The sequence below is a fragment of the Rana temporaria genome, chromosome 5, assembly GCF_905171775.1.
Source record: "Rana temporaria chromosome 5, aRanTem1.1, whole genome shotgun sequence".
In the NCBI taxonomy this organism is placed as follows: domain Eukaryota; kingdom Metazoa; phylum Chordata; class Amphibia; order Anura; family Ranidae; genus Rana; species Rana temporaria.
Window position 1 is genome coordinate 349184873 of NC_053493.1, and position 19666 is coordinate 349204538.

Below are 19666 nucleotides of genomic sequence, written 5' to 3' on the forward strand. Positions count from 1 at the left end.
ACTGTCTTTTAAAGCCTGATTTTAAACTCCACATTGTGAGTATAATGATTGATTTTAACATTTGAATACATTTATTTTATCAGTATCACACTAGGTCGGTGCGCCCTCTGTTCTTTTCTCTTTTTATAGTTTTATGAATTCCCACGATTCTGAGGAGGGCTGCAAGACTCTAGAAGATATCTTTTAACTGAACTACACCACCCCATAGCACTTCCCGAAAATACCAGAGCGCAGGAGACTTGTTTCTGTTTACCTGTATACCCTTTTTTACATTTTTACCTACAGGTAACCTTTATAAGGCTTACCTGTAGGTAAAATTAATATTTCCTAAACCTACATGGTTTAGGAGATATTTACCCTGCATGCAGCCGCTGACGTCAGAGGCGCATGCGCAGTGAAGGTCCGACGAAGGTCATAGCTGGAACTTGCCAGGATGGAGGACTCCCGCGCGAGTAAGGTAATCCGGCCACTCACAGGGCTGGAGCCACAAACCCAGAAGAAACGCCGGGGGAAATCGTTAGCTCCCTCGGCGGTGACGGTAATGCGGTAATTTCTGTTTACCTGTATACCCTTTTTTACATTTTTACCTACAGGTAACCTTTATAAGGCTTACCTGTAGGTAAAATTAATATTTCCTAAACCTACATGGTTTAGGAGATATTTACCCTGCATGCAGCCGCTGACGTCAGAGGCGCATGCGCAGTGAAGGTCCGACGAAGGTCATAGCTGGAACTTGCCAGGATGGAGGACTCCCGCGCGAGTAAGGTAATCCGGCCACTCACAGGGCTGGAGCCACAAACCCAGAAGAAACGCCGGGGGAAATCGTTAGCTCCCTCGGCGGTGACGGTAATGCGATGCCAACGCTTTGTTCTAAGGTAAGTATTTACTAGCTCACTATGCCTTTGCCTTACAGGATTTTCTTTTGTTTTTTTGTTTGTTTTTTTGTTTGTGGGTATTTTCCGCCACACATAGAGTTTTGCTTTTAGACCAAAAAGTTAAATTTGTGTCTCATCCGACCAGAGCACCTTTTTCCACATGTTTTCTGTGTCCCCAACATGGCTTCTCACAAACTGCAAACAGGAATTCTTATGGCTTTCTTTCTTTCAATAATGGCTTCCTTCTTGCCGCTCCTCCATAAAGGCCAGATTTGTGGATTGCACGACTAATAGCTGTCCTGTGGACAGATTCTCCCACCTGAGCTGTGGATCTCTGCAGATCCTCCAGAGTTATCATGGGCCTATTGGGCTGCTTCTCTGATTAAAGTGGTTGTAAACCCTTATAGACCACTTTTACCTACAGATAAGCCTAGATTAAGGCTTACCTGTAGGTGCAACAAATATCTCCTAAACCTACACGGCTTAGGAGATATTTGCAGATAAGACTGCACCGATGTCTATGGCGCATTCAAGTTTGACTATTCTTCCAGAAGCGCATTTGTAAGGTCAGGCACTGATGTTTGGGGAGAAGGCCTGACTCCGCTCTAATTCATACCAAAGGTGTTCTATCGGGTTGAGGTCAGAACTCTGTGCAAGCTAGTCAAGTCAATACACTCCAAACTCGCTCATCCACACTATATTGCCAAAAATATTGGGCCACCCTTTAAAATCATTTGGTGGAGGGGGGAATATGGTGTGGCATTGTTTTCCAGTGGTTAGGCTTGGCCCCTTACTGCGGAGACTGCGAGTCAGGCTTTCTCATCCAACATCATTGCTTGATGTCACAAATGTGCTTTTGGAAGAAAGGTCAAACATTCCCATAGACACACTCCTAAACTTTGTGGACAGAAGAGTTGAAGCTGTTAAAGCTGCAAAGGGTGGGCCAACTAAATATTGAACCCTATGGACTAAGACTGGAATTTGGTTAAAGTTCATCTGCATGTAATAGCAGGTGCCCAATCACATTTGGCAATACAGTGTATATATCAGCTGTTTCTGTGTAAAAGGATATTGAACCCTATTGAGTAAGACTGGGATGCCATTAAAGTTCATGTGCAGGCGTCTCAATACTTTTGGCAATATAGTGTATTTGTTGGAGCTGATATATAACTCTTTGAAACTCTATTTAATTGTTTGTTTTAAAGGACAACTGTATATATGTAAATTGTCATTTAATCAATCACCAATATGCTGCCCACATGGACAAATACTTACATTTTTTACCAATTTTTACTTTGCAGCTCTGCAGGGTACTCCACGGACATTTCTAAGAATACAACTCCACTTATGGTTGCTATGGGTAGAGCTTACTTGTAGGAATGAATGAGGTGCTGGTGACATGCACACTAGGACACTAGGAGGAAAGATTTCGAAAGAAAGGCTGTGCAGCACCAGACAGGGCCACACATCGCTGGATCCAGGAGGAAGGCAAGTATGCAAAATGTCCAAATGGGCTGAGGGCACTCAGAGGTGGTGAGGAAATTGATTACATAACAAGAATATGATGGTAGAGCTGTTTTTTAAATGTAAATAATTGCTTTGTGTCCTAGCTCAGATCTACCATGAAAATTTTATAGCCAAAAGTTAAGTATCAGTATTTTTTTAGACTATGGCAAAGGACTCAATCACTTGGAGAAAAGCAATGAAAAAAGACAACTCTCTATATGTGAACCAAATTACTGCTAAACCATTTGTTTTTCGGTGCCAAGACCTTGGCACAGGACTCGCATTCAATGCCAGTGCTTTGGGTACCCATTAAAGTGTACCCAGACTCAGTTAAAAAGTGTGATTATATTATGACAAATAAATAGGAATTTCTGACAGTTTGAATTTATAGAATTATTTTTCTTTAATTGTTTTCATTATGAAAAAGGAGCTAGATACATTTAATGTTGTATTGTTTTTTTTTAATAGCACAGTTGTGGCAGGACAGTTACAAAACATCTGCAAATATATTTTACGTATTTTCAGTAAATCAACTGAACTGCAGCTTAGAACAATACTCATGGAGACACATGTTAAATTGGACCATATTATACAGTGTTAATGCTAGTTTCTATGTTTATACACAGCCTTGTTCAGCTAATGAAACTAACATGGCAGTGCAATCACACTCATTTTGCCTATTTCCGACAAATTAAAACCAACATGCTGGAAGGAAAATTATCATCAGATTAAATATAAGCACATTCAAAGTAACTCAATAGCTAGATAAATTACCTGTTATGGTTACATATATCCTTAGGCTACCAGAAAATATATTGAAATGAATGGGGATAAAAATCAATGGATCCCTTCTTTTTCCAAAAATGTGATTTCTGAGAATGCATAAGAACCTCAAAAATACTTCTCCCTCCAAAACAACCGCATCAAGGCTTATGCAGATTAGAGAAAAAGAAAACAGGAGCAGCAGGCCTGTGAGGAGGATACAAGACGAGGAAAAAACATCAGATTTAGACTCAGGTATTTGATGCATCACAGGAGTAATAACCCTATGAACAGTAGTTGGTGTTGTTCCAACTGTTATTTTTTGCTTACAATGAAATGTCAACATTAATTGGTAATTTCCAGCTTTTTTGCGAATGTTAAAGTTCATTCTGTTTTGTTACAATTATTTACAGTTGTATGATTTTTGGTAGTTTACACAAAATTGTATGTAATACGTGTTCATATTATTGCTAATCTTTTTTAGATGGGCATGGAAACCAACGTTTAACACCATCTGATACATATATTTATAGTCTTAAAGGAGTTGTAAAGAAAAACATTTGCCTAAATATGGAATATGTTGTGGTCTTGATAATAGTCTTTGAAATGTTGCATTATTTTCTCAGTTATGGAGTTATGTTTCACTTATCTCAGTCAATTTGGGGAATATAAGACTGAAGTCTCACCTCTCTCAGGAGTCCTGCTGAAAACTGAGAGAAGACCAGTTTTATTTTAGATTGGTAAGGTTTAGGCCTGTAGCAGATCCTTAAGTCTGTCACAGAGCTGGTAAATTTGGGTTAAGAGTTTGGAGATTTTTTTTAGACCAGCTTTTTAAAATTTTGGAACATTACAATAAGAGGATTCTTCTAATACAGCATTTGTGGACCATCCAACATTGTCAGTTGCATCATGTCTGTGGAATATTGGATCTGTAAGAAAGTACCACTACTAAAGATTTAGATGGACTGTCTTGGAGGAAATTCAACTTCCATTGACAAGCTTTGGAGGTTTGTTTACTAATTACACTGTACTATCTCCATGCAAACTGGAACATGATTTGAGAGGGAGCTAACTTCAATGCTGACGGAGTAAACCAAGTGAATATCAGACTGTTTACCTAGGAAATAATTCTAGAATAAGATTGGTATATGGTTGAAAAGAATGTGTACCCCCTGTAGTTTTTTTAGGTTAAGTGCCAGACATCCACCAAGTGAGTCAAATGTATGATATTTATAAGTGACTAAGGAACGTCTGACATGTTTTGATAAATGTGTGAGAGCAGGTCCAAGGTGACAATGAGATGTCACCCACTATCACTATGCCTTCAGAAGAATCTGTGTGATTATCTGAGTACCCTTCAAGTACCGTAACTAAATCTGGTTCATGTGTAATGAATTTCCCTTAAGGATGGCCTCTCCAGTTCTCCCTCTCCAGAAGTCACTCAAAACTCTTTACCTCTTTTCTAAAACAATTGGATTTTTTTAGTAGGATGTTTTAAAAGTTGTCCCTACCACATGGTTGTGTCATGTTAAGAAAGTGTAAAGATAGATGATGTAGGTGATTGTGAGCATGCCCTTCATACAAGGCTGGGTAAAAGGGGTAGGATAAAAAAAAAAGTGTGGGGAAATTAAAAAATAGGAGCAGGAAAAAAAACTGTAAACAATCCAATGTGTGTTTTGTCACCTATGGAACAAAATATGAGTCTGACAATAGAACAGCAAACACACGCTTTCTTCAGTATAATACTAATAATAATAAAAAAAAATAGCAATTAAAAAAAAGGTCCATCTGTAGGGCAAAATGAATGGTATTGGTGATTATCCATAGTATAGGACACTGATGGCAAACCTTGGCACCCCAGGTGTTTTGGAACTACATTTTCCATGATGCTCATGCACTCTGCAGTGTAGTTGAGCATCATGGGAAATGTAGTTCCAAAACAGCTGGGTTGCCAAGGTTCACCATCACTGGTATAGGACATAAGCTTCATGCATCTCTAATGCATACGGAGGACAGGAGACCTCTAAAAGCATGTTTGGGCTTTAGGAACCTAGGAATCTTGTGTCCTGTGAAATTAGCAGTAACATCTGTGGGTGGTTTCCTAAAGAGATGATATGCTCCTTCTAGTGCACCTAGAGTAGTACTTTTCATGTCAGTTAGGTGAGAGGATTTAGGGAAACAGGGTGGGGTGGCTAAACAATTGTGGGTGATTCTGCACAAGATCCACATTTCTCCACAAACTCCACATTTAAAGGTCCTGAAAACTCAAAGACCATCATGATAAAATGAACACACAGATAAACTACATGAGACACCAGTCTTTTATGCAGTCTAAAAGCATTGCCTCTTAAACCTCTGGAACTCTATCCAGTTCCATTTCAGAGGTTGGGTCTCTATCCAATAGTAAATTCAGGAGAATGGGCACAGTGGTTCGTAAGTCAGACCCCCAAGACAACTACCAGGACATGAGGTTTCTGCCACTGCAATTTTCCCCCTTGTCAGTTTTTGAATGAAGCAAGTTTGGCGCCTGAAGCGGAGCTCCTTGCAAACTTTCAAGAATTGATCGTTTAGTTTCAACAGTAAAACTGGAGGATTCCAAAGCAAAAATGCTAGAGTTCAGATTTGTTACTTTTTTACTGACCTCCTCTATTTATCTTTTCAAGACTCCTTTTCTGAGTAAGAAAGTCTAAGTCGGCCATAGTTATGAGAGACTGCAGTATGTCTTGGGGATCCCTTACATAATAGAGACACTTGTGAGTCTGGTCCTGGCACGAGAGTGGTAAGTACCGTATGTGCAAGTTCTGTCTGGAGTCATTGAGCAGCCCTGTGTCACCTTTGTGAGAGTGTGGTCATCTTTCACTCTTTCTCCTTGAGCCTGAATGTCAGGTTGGTCATGTTGCAGTGGGTGCACCAGCAACACTAGGACCATCACTATGTCAGCAGCTCTTAATTCACGACAGGTGCAGCTTTTGTCTCCATTCAAAGAGGTGACCAAAAAAGTCACAATGAAGTGGGGATTTGCAGCACGATCCCTTTGGTTATCCTGCTGGAGCACACAGCACGCAGGCATTTTCTACCGTTCCTGGTTAAGCAATATTCTTTGATTACTTGTATCATCCCTGTGAGGTAGCAGGAGAATGAGGTTTGGTGGTGCAGAGAAATATATTTGGAACAGCTTCAATGAGAACATTTTATCACTCCCCAGTCTAATAAAATCTTAAGGAATCTGTCACCATCCAAAAGATTGCATAAACTACCCCACCCCAGATAGCATGGCAAAGCAGCTCTTTGCCACATCAACTGCTATTGCCTGGATCCACCGACCCGTACGCATGGGTGAAGGGGAAACATCTAATGGACAAAGGCTGTCTGCCCTCCCAAGAAAGGGGCTTGATTTAAAACTTAAACAGGAAAAGCTTACCTTTGTGTGTGGTTCATCACCGCACACTTTTGTGCAACAGAGGCTGACTCCAAAATACCCCCCTATTCAGTCCAACCATTTGCCATAGCTTCCATTACCTTTATTTAATCTGATTGATTAAAGGGTCACTAAAGGAATTTTTTTTTTTAGCTAAATAGCTTCCTTTACCTTGCTGCAGTCCTGGTTTCATGTCCTCATTGTTCGTTTTTGCTTTCATGTTGCTGTAAATCCTCTCTGTTTTGCACACTTCCTGGTTGCCTGTTTCCTGATAACCACAGTACTGGGAGATTTCTCACGGTGGTCACTAATCAAGGAGGTGTGATTACTGTGTGTAAAACGAAACTGGATTGGTGCTGAGGAGTTTTAGACAAAGTATCACTGCTCTCTATTGGCTGACTGCCCTCTAGTGGCTCTCTGTACATCAGAGAACCAGCAAACAACAGCAAAAATGAAACTACACTGCAGGCACATTATATGATTGTTTTTTTATAAATTTTTAATCATTTTTAAAAGGAATCAGTTAACTATTATGTCTCTATGCCCTGTAAACAGTCATTTCAGCAAAACAAAAAAATTCCTTTAGTGACCCTTTAATTCCACAGCACTGGAGGTATGGTTGCAGTGTTAACATCAAAGGGTATAGATTGGCTGCCCTCACACAAGTTGAGTTTGATTGTGTTGATTGTTTCTGACATAATTAAAAGCAGACCTTTGCGTGCATTTTTAATGTTCATGTTTTTACATTTTTCTTTTTCAAGGGAAGAGAGGCCCACAGACAGAAAGGACAGAAACATGACAGAAATATTGTGTGAACACACTCAATTCAGACAATATAAGTAGGTTTAATATGCCATGGTTTAAAAAAGAGACCAGTGAGGTTCTTAGCAATTCCAAACTAGTGTATTATTTTCCAGAAAAAGGCATACATTTGTACTGACTCCATGCAAAGTATCTACGTACCTTTACTAGGCCACATTTTATCAGAAGAGACACCAGCCATATTTTATTTTAATGTAACATAATAATAGCAACAGTAGAGTACATGTATGTATATGTTGTTGTTATTTAGGCACTTTTACAAGGTCAGGACACACACCAACCAGCTTCGGATCAAAACATCAACATTAGAATTTATCTGGAAACAAGGATCCAAACTGTTGTAGTACCCATTTGTGCACTACTTAATCACTTGTACAAGGCCCCATTTTGAAAAGTACCCCCATGAGCCATGTTCTTGTCATAAAGTCTACAGGGGCATATCCTCAGCCAGCGGCGCAAATTTAGTTCGTCCTAACTTATGTCATTTAAGTTACGGCGCCCTAAGTTGGTGTCGTAAGTGCCGTATCCACAGCGCATTTGCGCCTAAATTTGCGCCAGCGTAACTTAAATTCCGAGGCGTAAGGCGGGCTTATTGCAAGTGGGAAGGAAGTGGGCATGCTTCATTGTAATGAGCCGTGACCCCATGCAAATGAGGCGCCGGCCGTACTGCGCATGCGCGCATGAATCTGGACCTCACTGGGCATGTGCAGAACTGGTCTCCGCGCAATCAGTGAGATAGGTAAAAGGCCAAGCGTACTTAGTTTGAGGATCGCCCTGTGTATAAAAAGCCCCACACAAACACACTTCCCTTGCAAAAGTATATCCCATTGTTTCCCTTCCATGAGCAATTTGCTTCTGCTCTGTTTGTTGTTAAGTTGTGTTTGTGAGAAAACTGTTTGAGGAGTTGGAGAGTCTAGTTGGTGTTTGTTTTTGAGAAGTGTATTTAGTTAATTTGTTTGTTAGTGTTTTTGGTGATTGTTTTTTTGTGCTTGTTTTTTTTTTTTGTGCGTGTTTGTTTTAGTTTTTATATTAGCTGTGTCCTTGTGTGTTTAGATTTATGTCAGTTTTTTGGGGTGTATATTTTTGTCTGGTTTTTGGGTGTGTATTCTTGATTGTTTGTCGGGTGTGTTTCTTGTTGCTGGGTGGTGTATGTGATGGCCCCCAAACGCAGGAAGCTTAATTTCACCCTGGGAGAGAAGCAAATTCTTGCTCGGGGCATTGTGAAATATGGGCGATTTCTGCATGGCCCTGAGAGCCTGAACACCACCCCGGCCAGGAGGAGGCAGCTTATTCAAAGGATCACGGACCAGATCAATGTGGCGGGGGGGGAGACCAGGACCCCCGCTGGCATACAGAAAAAAATTAATGATCTGAGGAGCGTCGTCCGGAATAAGATGGCAAGGATCGACGCCCATACCAGGGGCACTGGAGGAGGGGGACCCTGCCCAGTCAGACTGACGGAGGAGGAATGGGCAGTGGCCCAGTGTTTCCACCCACAGCAGGTGGTGGGCCTGCCTGGCTATACGTCAGATGTTCCTAGGAGGAGAGGTACGTTGTTTTTTTTGCTCTCTGTTGATTAGCATGTGTGGGTGTGGGAAGGGAAGATGTGCCAAGTGTGTGGATCCTCAAACCTGTGATTGTTTTGTGTCCTCCACAGATGGCCAGGAGGTTGCAGGCCAGGAGGTTGCAGGCCAGGAGGTTGCAGGCCAGGAGGTTGCAGGCCCATCGGGCCAGGCTGCTGCACCACCCCCAAGACAGGCTGATGATAAGTCCCAAGAAGGGCAGGATTCCCCAGGGGAGGGGATTGGCCAAACCTCCCCTCATGAGGAGGTTGAGGGGGAGGAGGATGAGGGGGAGGAGGAAGAAAATATGCAGATTGGCTGGGAAGTCCTCCTGGCCTCTGATATGATGACCTTTGAGTCTTCCCCTGAGGCTACCCCTGAGGCTGGCACCAGTCAGGCCACCATCAGGGGTAGCCCCTCCCACTTCTCCCCCAACAGGCCTCCAGTCACAAGGGTCACTCTCTCCCCTCCTCCAGGCCCGCAAGACTCAGCGGCAGCCAGGAGGTCGACCCAGGAGACCGTGGCTGTGGGCGAGCGTCTGTCGGCCAGTGTGGTGAAGGACAATGCCCGGCAGACCCGCACTCTAGGGAAAATGCTACAAAAACTTACCCAGATGGAGCACAGCCAGGGTGAAATGATGGAGGCACTCGGTGATGTGGCCACCAACTCAACGGCGGTCATTACATGCTTGAACGACCTACAGACCGCCACAACACGCGTGGCCCAGGAGCTGAGTGCCCTGACCCAGGCTGTGCAGGACAATACTAGGTCTGGCCAGGCCAATGCGGCTGCCCTCACTGCCTGTCTCACTAGAATTGCAGGGCCCATGGAGGGCAGGCCAGCAGGGGCGGCTCCTCCTTCCCCTCCTCACCCCCCCCCCAGGAGGCTCCTCCTTCCCCAGCTAACCCCCCCAGGAGGCTCCTCCTTCCCCAGCTCACCCCCCCAATGGACATCCTCCGCGACGGCGTGGCCGTGGCCGTGCCCCTGCCCGTGCCCCTGCCCCTGCCCGTGCCCCTGCCCCTGCCCGTGCCCCTGCCCCTGCCCGTGCCCCTGCCCAGCCAAGGCGTAGCAATCGCCGCTGCTAATTAATTAGCAGGGATACTTTTGTTTTGTTGTTTTTAGAATTTTTTTTTTATAATTATTATTTAATTTGGTCTTCTGTACTTATGATTTGATTTATGTGTGTGAATGATGTGTGAATGTGGGGGGGGGGTGGCATTCCTGATAAAATAAGGGTGTCACCCTCAGTTTTGGTGGAGAAGGGATCCCCAGGACCAGGGAGAAGTGCAATCCCAGGTTCCTGAATGGTGTATGAATGCACAGTGACATAATTGGAGCCGTGGCGTGGCGTTACTGCTCCCAAGTACCAAAGGGGGGGGGGACTTGGATCTAATCCAATTCGATGTGCATGTGATGTGTCTGTGCTAGGGACCACAGTGGTGTGCATTCATGCATTCTCATTGTGACTTTATTCATGTGCATTTACAGGGAAAAAATACATTCTTATTGTGACATTATTCATGTACGTTTACTGGTAAAAAATGCCTTCTGCGAGGCGTCTCCTGGCTGCTGTGCCCTCAGCAGACCGGGTAGAGTTGGTTAGGGGGGGATTTCCTGGGTCGGGGGTCAGGTCAGCACGTAAGTCAATCTCCAGGCCCCTTCTCATGGCAAAGTCGTGGAGTATACAACATGCCCCGATTATCTGGCACACAAAGTCTGGGGAATACAGCAGTGTACCCCCAGACTTATCCAGGCATCTGAAGCGGGACTTCAGAAGCCCAAATGTGCATTCAACCACTCCCCGGGTACGTACGTGCGCCTGGTTGTAGCGTTGCTCTCCTGGGGTTTGGGGGTTCCTGAATGGGGTCATCAGGTGGGGTCCCAGGGCATATCCAGAGTCACCTGTAAGGGAAAAGACAGGAGGATATTAGTCATGCATGTGCCCCTTGTGATGTCAGCATCATGGGGGGGACATACCTGACACACATGTCACTCACCAATCAGCCAGCCGTCTCCATACATGTTCTGTTCCAAATCTCTGGAGATCTGGGTCTGCCGGAAAATATAACTGTCATGGCAGGATCCCGGAAATTTAGCACAGACGTGCCAGATGAGGCCATGGGCATCTACGATCACCTGCACATTTATGTAATGCCAGCCTTTACGATTCCGGAACATGTGCTCAGTATCATGGGGGGGTTGTAGTGCCACATGGGTACAATAAATGGCCCCGATGGTGCGTGGGAATCTGGCAATGTGATAGAAGTCTGTCATGGTCTTCAATCGCTGGTCCTCCTGGGTGGGTTTTTGAAATTGATTGCCCATGCGCCGCAGGATTGCAGGGACTACTTGGTGCACACACCTGCTCATGGAGGATTGTGCCATCCCAGCCACACCTCCACTTGTGCGTTGAAAAGTGCCAGTGGCAAGAAAATGCAGTGTTGCCAGTACTTTGATGAGTGGCTGCAGTGCATGGGAGCGTTGTGTTGGGCTGGTGAGATCATCCTGAAGGATTGTGGTTAATTCCAGGATGGCTTCACGGTTGAAACGGAAGTTGCGGAATACCTCAGAAGCAGTCATGCCAAACACATCTTGGCGTGGGCGGTATACCCTCTCCTGTGCCCTCCTCCTCCTCCTCCGTTCCCTCCACCTTATTTGCACCTAAAGACACTAATGCAGCTAGGATCATGGATGGCCCTGGCATGTTGGCAGACAGATTGTAGTCCAGCAAGTGTGTGTGTGCTGAGCTCTTCCTCAATGGTGTTGCTTCAGCAGACATTTACACGGCAGGTGTAAAATTAGGGCTGCTTTTATAAAGTGTAACTTCCCGCCGGGAAACTAACAGGTGCGCACAGGGCGTAATCTACGGCGCACACACTTAATTCTGTGGATCGCCCTATCTCCCTCATTTGCATCTTTGCCTATCAAAAAAAGCGGCGTGCCTAGCGTAATTTGCACCCGAGGATGCGCCGGTGTAATTATTTTAGGTAGGACGGAAAAGCCGGAATTTCATGCGCATCTCGTTTTGAGGATCAGGCGCAAAGATACGTGCCGTGTAAATTTAGAAATCTTGAGTTAAGTCGGCGTATCTCTTTTGAGGATCTGGCCCACAGAGTGTAATAAATTCACAGCACTAAATAATGAATGTGCTCTATTTGTACTACACCCCATTGTAGACAGAAGTCCATTGTCCATTTTGAAAATAAAAACAATAATGGAAGAATATAATTGATTTGCAGAAAACAACCACTAAAATATCATACTGTCTAGTATTAAATCATTTGTAGTAGGGCCTATTTTAAACAGGACCTCAAGTCAAGTCTATTGTAAGGTCTACAAAAATTCCACAAGATATTAAGCCTAGATGCTAGGTATTTAATCACTTATAGGTAGATTCAGGTACGAAGGCTTAAACTTGCGGGGGCGTAGCTTAGCCTGTTTAGGCTACGCCGCCATAAGTTAGCTAGGCAAGTACATGATTCTCAATGTACTTGCCTGCTAATATACGGCGGCGTAGCCTAAAGCGGGCGGGCGTAAGGGCGCCGCATTCAAATGACTTGGAGGGGGGCGTGTTTGATGGTAATGATTTTCGACCTCACGTTTTTGACGTTTTTTTTCACTGCACATGCGCCGGGCGACTACATTTCCCAGTGTGCATTGCGGTTACATACGCCGCACGGGCCTATTGATTTCGACGTGGACGTAAACGACGTAAATCCCGATTCGCGGACGATTTACGCAAACAACGTAAAAAATTTGAATCTCACGGCGGGAACGGCGGCCATACTTTAACATTGTTATTCCACCTAATAGATGGAATAACTTTAGGCCTGCTAATGCCTTACGGAAATGGCGTAAATCGACTGCAGTGGCCGGGCGCACGTTCATGAATCGGCGTATCAACTAATTTACATATTCTATGCTGACCGCAATGAAAGCGCCACCTAGCGGCCATCCAAAATATTGCAATCTAAGATAGGACGGCGCAAACCGTCCTATCTTAGATACGTTTATCTCTGTTTGAGCATACGCTTAAACATAGGTCGGCGTAGATTCTGAGTTAGGTCGACTTATCTACTGATAAGTCGGCCTAACTCTTACTGAATCTACCTATTAATCACTAGGATTCTCAACACCCTTTGCAAAATCTAGAAATCAACATTAAAGTTGTATTTATTAGCAGGAAAAAAAAAATGAATTTATTGTCATCCATTGTAAAAACTAGAAAAAATAGAGTTGAGTTTAATTTTGTAAAAATCCCCCAAAAGATCTGAATCATTAAGAACAGGACCACCAAAAGTAATTTTTAATATAGAAAGCAATATTACATTGCAAGTTATGTGTGAAGCTTCTGCAGGCGAACTAAAAAATGTAATTTGCAGATAAAGAACGTCCCCGATATCTAATAGTTCCACATGGGAAAACCCCCAAAATTGTCTGTTTCAAGCTACCTAATGCTAATTCAGAGACAAGAAAATGATTATGATTGTATCAGGTAAGCTAATGATTGCAATAGCTTTCCATTTTCTCAAAATGCAAACAGCTAGAGCTTGGGCTGGTTTGGGAAAATGTATGGTTACCTAAAAGTACCATTCTCATAGAATTTGCTAAATACTATACAGTCTAATATTAAATTCACACAAAAAATTAGAACACTAGTACCCTCAGTAATGCCCTGTACACACGATCGGTTCGTCTGATGAAAATGGTCTGATGGACCGTTTTCATCGGACGAACTGATTTTGTGTGGGCCCTATCGTTTTTTTTCCTATCGGTGAAAAAAATAGAACCTGTTTTAAAATTTTCCGATGGTTAAAAAACCGATAGAAAAAAACGATAGTCTGTGGGGAAATCCATTGGTCAAAAATCCATGCATGCTCAGAATCAAGTCGATGCATGCTCGGAAGCATTGAACTTCATTTTTCTCTGCAAGTCGTTGTGTTTTACATCTCCGCGTTGGACACAATCGGATTTTTAACTGATGGTGTGTAGGCAAGACTGATGAAAGTCAGCTTTATTGTATATCTGATGAAGAAATCCATCGGTCCATTTTCATCGGATGAACCGATCGTATGTATGTGGCATTAGAGCCTTGATCAAAGTTGATTAAGGCATTCGCTTTTTCAGGTGTTTACATCCAAGTGCTTCAGTAGGACCTTTAATTAAACTGACATAACAAACTCTTAGTACAGAATGAGTCATGGATATTTGAACTAATCAAACAGTTCTGGTATCAGAAAAAAAGTTTATTACTTTTCAACAATTGAGGGCTGAGCTTTCTTTGATGTATACAAATTAACATAATGCTTGGCTTTTATATAAAAATCAAAAATAGCAACAAATAGAGCTGCCTTGATCCCAAGCTGAATGCTGCTTATCTTTCTTCTTCTCTGTATGAGTACACATGAAAACACTTTAAAGTTCTTCAGGTAGCTGAAATGCATAACAGTCAGTCTATTCATGTATTTTTCCTCCTCCAACTCTCTGTAAGTTATTTTAATTAGTGGTATGTTTTTTTATTATAAAATGTTATACAATTTAAAAAAATTATCAACAAGCTGCTTCTATAAACACAAAAACCTGTTGACTGTTTCGCTTTGTTTAAAAATGATAAAAAAGAATGACTTACTTACATTAGGTTGGTTTTTTATGAGAACATTGCGGTTTATTTTACATGTTATTAACCACTTCAATACAGGGCATTTTCACCCCGTTCCTGCCCAGACCAATTTTTAGTTTTCAGCGCTGTCGCACTTAGAATGACATTGTGCGACGTGGCTCCCAAACAAAATTTACGTCCTTTTCCCACAAATAGAGCTTTCTTTCAGTGGTATTTGATCACCTCTGCTGTTATTATTTTTAGCGCTATAAACAAAAGAAGAGCGACAATTTTGAAAAAAACACAATATTTTTTTACTTTTTGATTTAATAAAAAAAAATTCTTATAAAAAAAATGTTTTCCTCACTTTAGGCCGATATGTATTCTTCTACATATTTTTGGTAAAAAAATTGCAATAAGCGTATATTGATTGGTTTGCGCAAAAGTTATAGCATCTACAAAATAGGGGATACTTTTTTTGCATTTTTTTTTTATACTAGTAATGGTGGCGATTTTTATTGTGACCGTGACATTTTGACGGACATATCGGACACTTTTGACACATTTTTGGGACCATTCACATTTATAGAGTGATTAGTGCTATAAAACTTCACTGATTACTTTGTAAATGTGACTGGCAGGAAAGGGGTTAACACTAGGGGGTGCTGAAGGGGTTAATATGTTCCCTAGGGAGTGATTCTAACTGTAGGGGGAGGGGACTCACAAGGGGAGGAGACCGATCTGTGTTCCTCTGTACCGGGAACACACATCGGTCTCCTCACCTCTGACAAGACGTGGATCTGTGTGTTTACACGCACACCGGATCACGAGCGATGCCACAGGCGTGCGCTCCCCTAGACGGCCGGGAAGCCCAGGACATCATATGACATCCACCCAGGATGGGAGATCCCATCTGTGGATGTCATATGACTATGGGCAGGTAGGGAAGTGGTTAAAGTGTATGTAAATCCACACCTTGTAAACTTTCCCATAGCCCATCAACCAGCACATTTACCAGATACATGGGATCAACACTAAAGCAGGAGTAAATGTGCTTGTTCAATAGCCCCCCAGCTGTTGAATCCCAGGTCACATTAAGGTTCCAGGTGTTTGTGTCTTTCTCTCCACCACAGACTTGGCTTCTCAGGAGATCCCTTTCCTCCAGGTGTAAAACATATGGTAATGTGTGTTTTTATTGTTTTTTTGATAAATACAGCACAAGGAAGCACAAAAAGCACAAGGGCGAGTCTACATTTTTACGCTTTTCTGCCAAGCATCAGAACTGTTAAGTAAAAGCTTTTTTTTACCAAAAGATTTGATGCTAAGACAGTGGGGAAGAAAAAGAGTCGGTCTGCAGATGGTAAATGTTCCTTCTTTCCTGTTTTTTGCATCTATAGGGGAAGGATTTCTAGGGAAGCTATGACTTAGAAAGAATGAAAGAGCCATCAGATCCAGGGATCTTTAATTCGATCTGTGATCCAAATAGCCAGAAGTCAAACATAAAGATAAGGTTCAGATTCAGCTCGATCATGGGTTCAAGGTGACACCAACTCATGGCCTATATTTTCCTGGCAGAAAATGACTTTTTTACAACTGTCCCTGTCTATATGCACTTCACTGTTTGCATTTCGATTTTGAAGCATGTTTTAAAATTTTGGACTGAAGGAAAACAGACTGATGGGCTATACACACGGTCGGTTTGGACCGATGAAACTGAACCTCGGTCCATTCTCATCGGTTTTGTCCGACCGTGTGTACGCGGCTGCATAGTTTGTTTGGTGCAATCCTTCACCTTTCTTTTTTAGCTTTTATTTACTTATTACAGGTGTTTTTATAGTGCTGTGCTTTTACATATATATTTTACAATTACATCAGCCCTTGCCCTTAAAGTGATTGTAAGGCCCCTTTCATATTGAGGCGTTTTTCATGCGGTACAGCGCTAAAAATAGCGCTGCTATACCGCATGAAAAAATCATGCCCTGCAGGCTTCAATGTGAAAGCCCGAAGGCTTTCACACTGAAGCGGTGCGCTAGCAGGACCGCTCCAAAAGTCCTGCTAGCTGCATCTTTGGAGCGGTATAGGAGCGGGGTGTTTACCGCTCCTATACCGCGCCTTCCCATTAAAATCAATGGGAAACCGCGGTAATACTGCCCGCAATGCGCCTCTGCAGAGGCTCATTGCGGGTGGTATTAACTCTTTATCGGCCTCTAGTGGGGGTTAAAACCGCACCGCTAGCGGCCGAATATCGCGGTAAATACGACGGTATAGCGGCGCTAAAAAAAGCCTGGCTATACCGTCACCGCACCTCCACTGCCCAATGTGAAAGGGGCCTAAAGGCAGAAGTTTTTTTTATCTCAATGCATTCTATGCATTTAAAAAAAAGCCTTCTGTGTGCAGTAGCCCCCCTTAGCCCCCCCCCCTCATATTTACCTGAACCCCCTCTAGATCCAGCGATGTTGTAGGAATGTCTCGCCACCCGGGACTTTCTTCCTCATTGGCTGAGACAGCAGTGTACGCCATTGGCTCCTGTTGCTGTCAATTAAAGTCAGTCAGCCAATGAGAAGAGAAAGTGGGCGGACTGCAGCTTCGTGTCTGAATGGACACACAGAGCTGTGACTCGGCTCTGGTGCTCCCATAGCAAGCTGCACTCAACAGGAGAGAGGGGCCAGGTGAGAAAAAAAAGGACCTGAGAAGAGGAGGATCTGGGCTGCTCTGTGCAAAACCACTGCACAGGGCAGGTAAGTATAACATGTTTGTTATTTTCACCTAAAAAAACAAGTGCCCTTTGACAACGCCATCTGTGGCGAAATCGATCAGGGCGGAGCCACGCACCGAACGTCATTGCGTTTTACGTGACCCCGGATGCACGGGCGCACGTTTTTTATTTGTATCTGTTTGCTTGTTTTAGCCGGCAATTTTAAATTATATGTACCGCTGTGTATATGTTGCACAATTTTTAATAAATATTTGACGGTACTTCACATTCTGAGCCTATTTCTTCCCCTGGTTCGCCGGATGGACGTGGAGCCGTTAAACACATTGAAGAGGATATTCTGCCTGTCAGCTGTGACCGAGTTTTCTCCATGACCTGAGTGGATCGACACGCTTTTTATGATCGTGGATCTGGTAAGAGCACACCCTTACTTACCTCTCGGTGGGAATATATGTTTCTTCTGACCAGAGACCAGAGGCTGTTCAATATTTGGATCATTTAATTACTCTGCAACTGTTTTTTGCCCATCTATTTTGACATTCATATGTTTTGGGGTTCTGCTGTTGATTTCCCCTCTCATTTTGGACTGCCTAACAATTGATTAGTATGCAATTCTAATGGACTAACAAAGTTTTCTAAGCGTTTGGTCCCAAATAGCAGATTGTTGTATTTACTCCGAAAGGTTTTTTCCATGACTGTTTGGGCATCATCCCTTTTTTTGCTATTTTTTGCACTAGCACTTTATTTGTTTATTCATTTATGCATTTATTTATTTATATCATTTTCGCATTAAGTTGCGACTCCTAGCGCAACTCATCTTTTTTCTTTTTATTTTTTGCGTGTATATCACATGTTTAGCGTTGCTGCTGGAATTACTCACTATTTATTTATTTATTTATTCATTTATCCATTTGAAATTCATTTATATTCATTCTCCTAGCGCGAGGAAAACCCCCCCTCTTTCCTTTACCTAAAAAAACAAGACTTTACAATAATTTTAAAGAGGAAGTAAACTCTGGAAGTAAACCCAGGAAAAAAAAAATCCTGCAAGAAAAAGGCATAATGAGCTAGTATGTATAGCATACTAGCTCATTATGTTGCACTTACCTGAGATCGAAGCCCCTGAGGTGCTCCTCGTCCCCTCTGCCGCCGCCATGTCTCCTCAGGTTTTCTTCCTTGTATTGCCGCTCCGGCGCTGACGTCACTCCTGCGCATACACTCCACGCATTCGCGGCTGTGCGCCTGTGCCGTTGTCTACGGTGCAAAATTTTCAGCAAATATCTCCTTAACCGTGTAGGTTAGGGAGATATTTCTTGCACCTACAAGTAAGTCTTACCTGTAGGTGCAAGTTGAGTGGTTGGGTTTACAACCACTTTAAGGAACATTCAATCCAAGGCTCCTAGTTTCATAGTACCAATTTATCTACTAGCATGTATTTGGAGTGTGGGAATAAACCCAGAGTAAAGCCATGCAGGCACAGGTACTTGATGCAGGTGGTGCCACGGTCGGGATTTGAACCGACGGCACTAGTGCTGCTAAGTGGAAGTCCAAACCACTTAACCACTGTGCTGCCCCAGTTATGTTATTGAACGCTCCAATAAGGAATATTCCAATAATGAATTCCAAATAAACCAAATTAATTATGCATAATGTTTTCCAAAGAAATGGATTCACAGTAGCCTATATTAGGAGCTCTTTGTATGAATATTAAGGTTGTAGATGGCATTATCCAATGTGACACATTATTTACTATTTGTTAGCTTTAAACATGTCATATGTATGCTATTATTGCAGTCTGTCACCCATGTAGTGAAAGCATAAAAATGCAGCAACCTTTTTTTTTTTTTCCAGAAAGAGATGTGTAATCTTCTTTTATTCACCTGAAAGCGGATTACTGTATAAAATTTCTCACCTAGAAGGCAGCTTTTGTCCCTTTTAATACTACACTGTATTCTAATCTGTTACATCCATACCTGGATTTGAATCATGAAGGAACAATATTCAGGAAGAAGCATTCAGTCTGACAGCTGACTTGTGACCAGAAGTGCATTCCAAGTTCAAACTGCAAAGATAGGTATCTTCAATATACAGCTCAGAATGGAGCCAACTCACCTAGGAGCGGCACACAGAAAGCACAGAAATTATGGTATGTTTTATGTTCTTTTTTTTTTTTTAAAGATATTTTTATTAGGTTTAAGACAAACCAACAAACAGAAAAACATACAAAAAAAACACCAGACAACACTCAAACATAGAAAAATAAACTGACATCAGTGCAAAATATATAGTAGGCACAGTGGTAAAAGGATCAGGTATAATACCTGAATATAGCAAAAGCGGAGGTCCAGACATTAGAGATTCGTGAGGCACGGCCCATCAATGGTCAAGCAAGAGTAGTACAATCAGTGC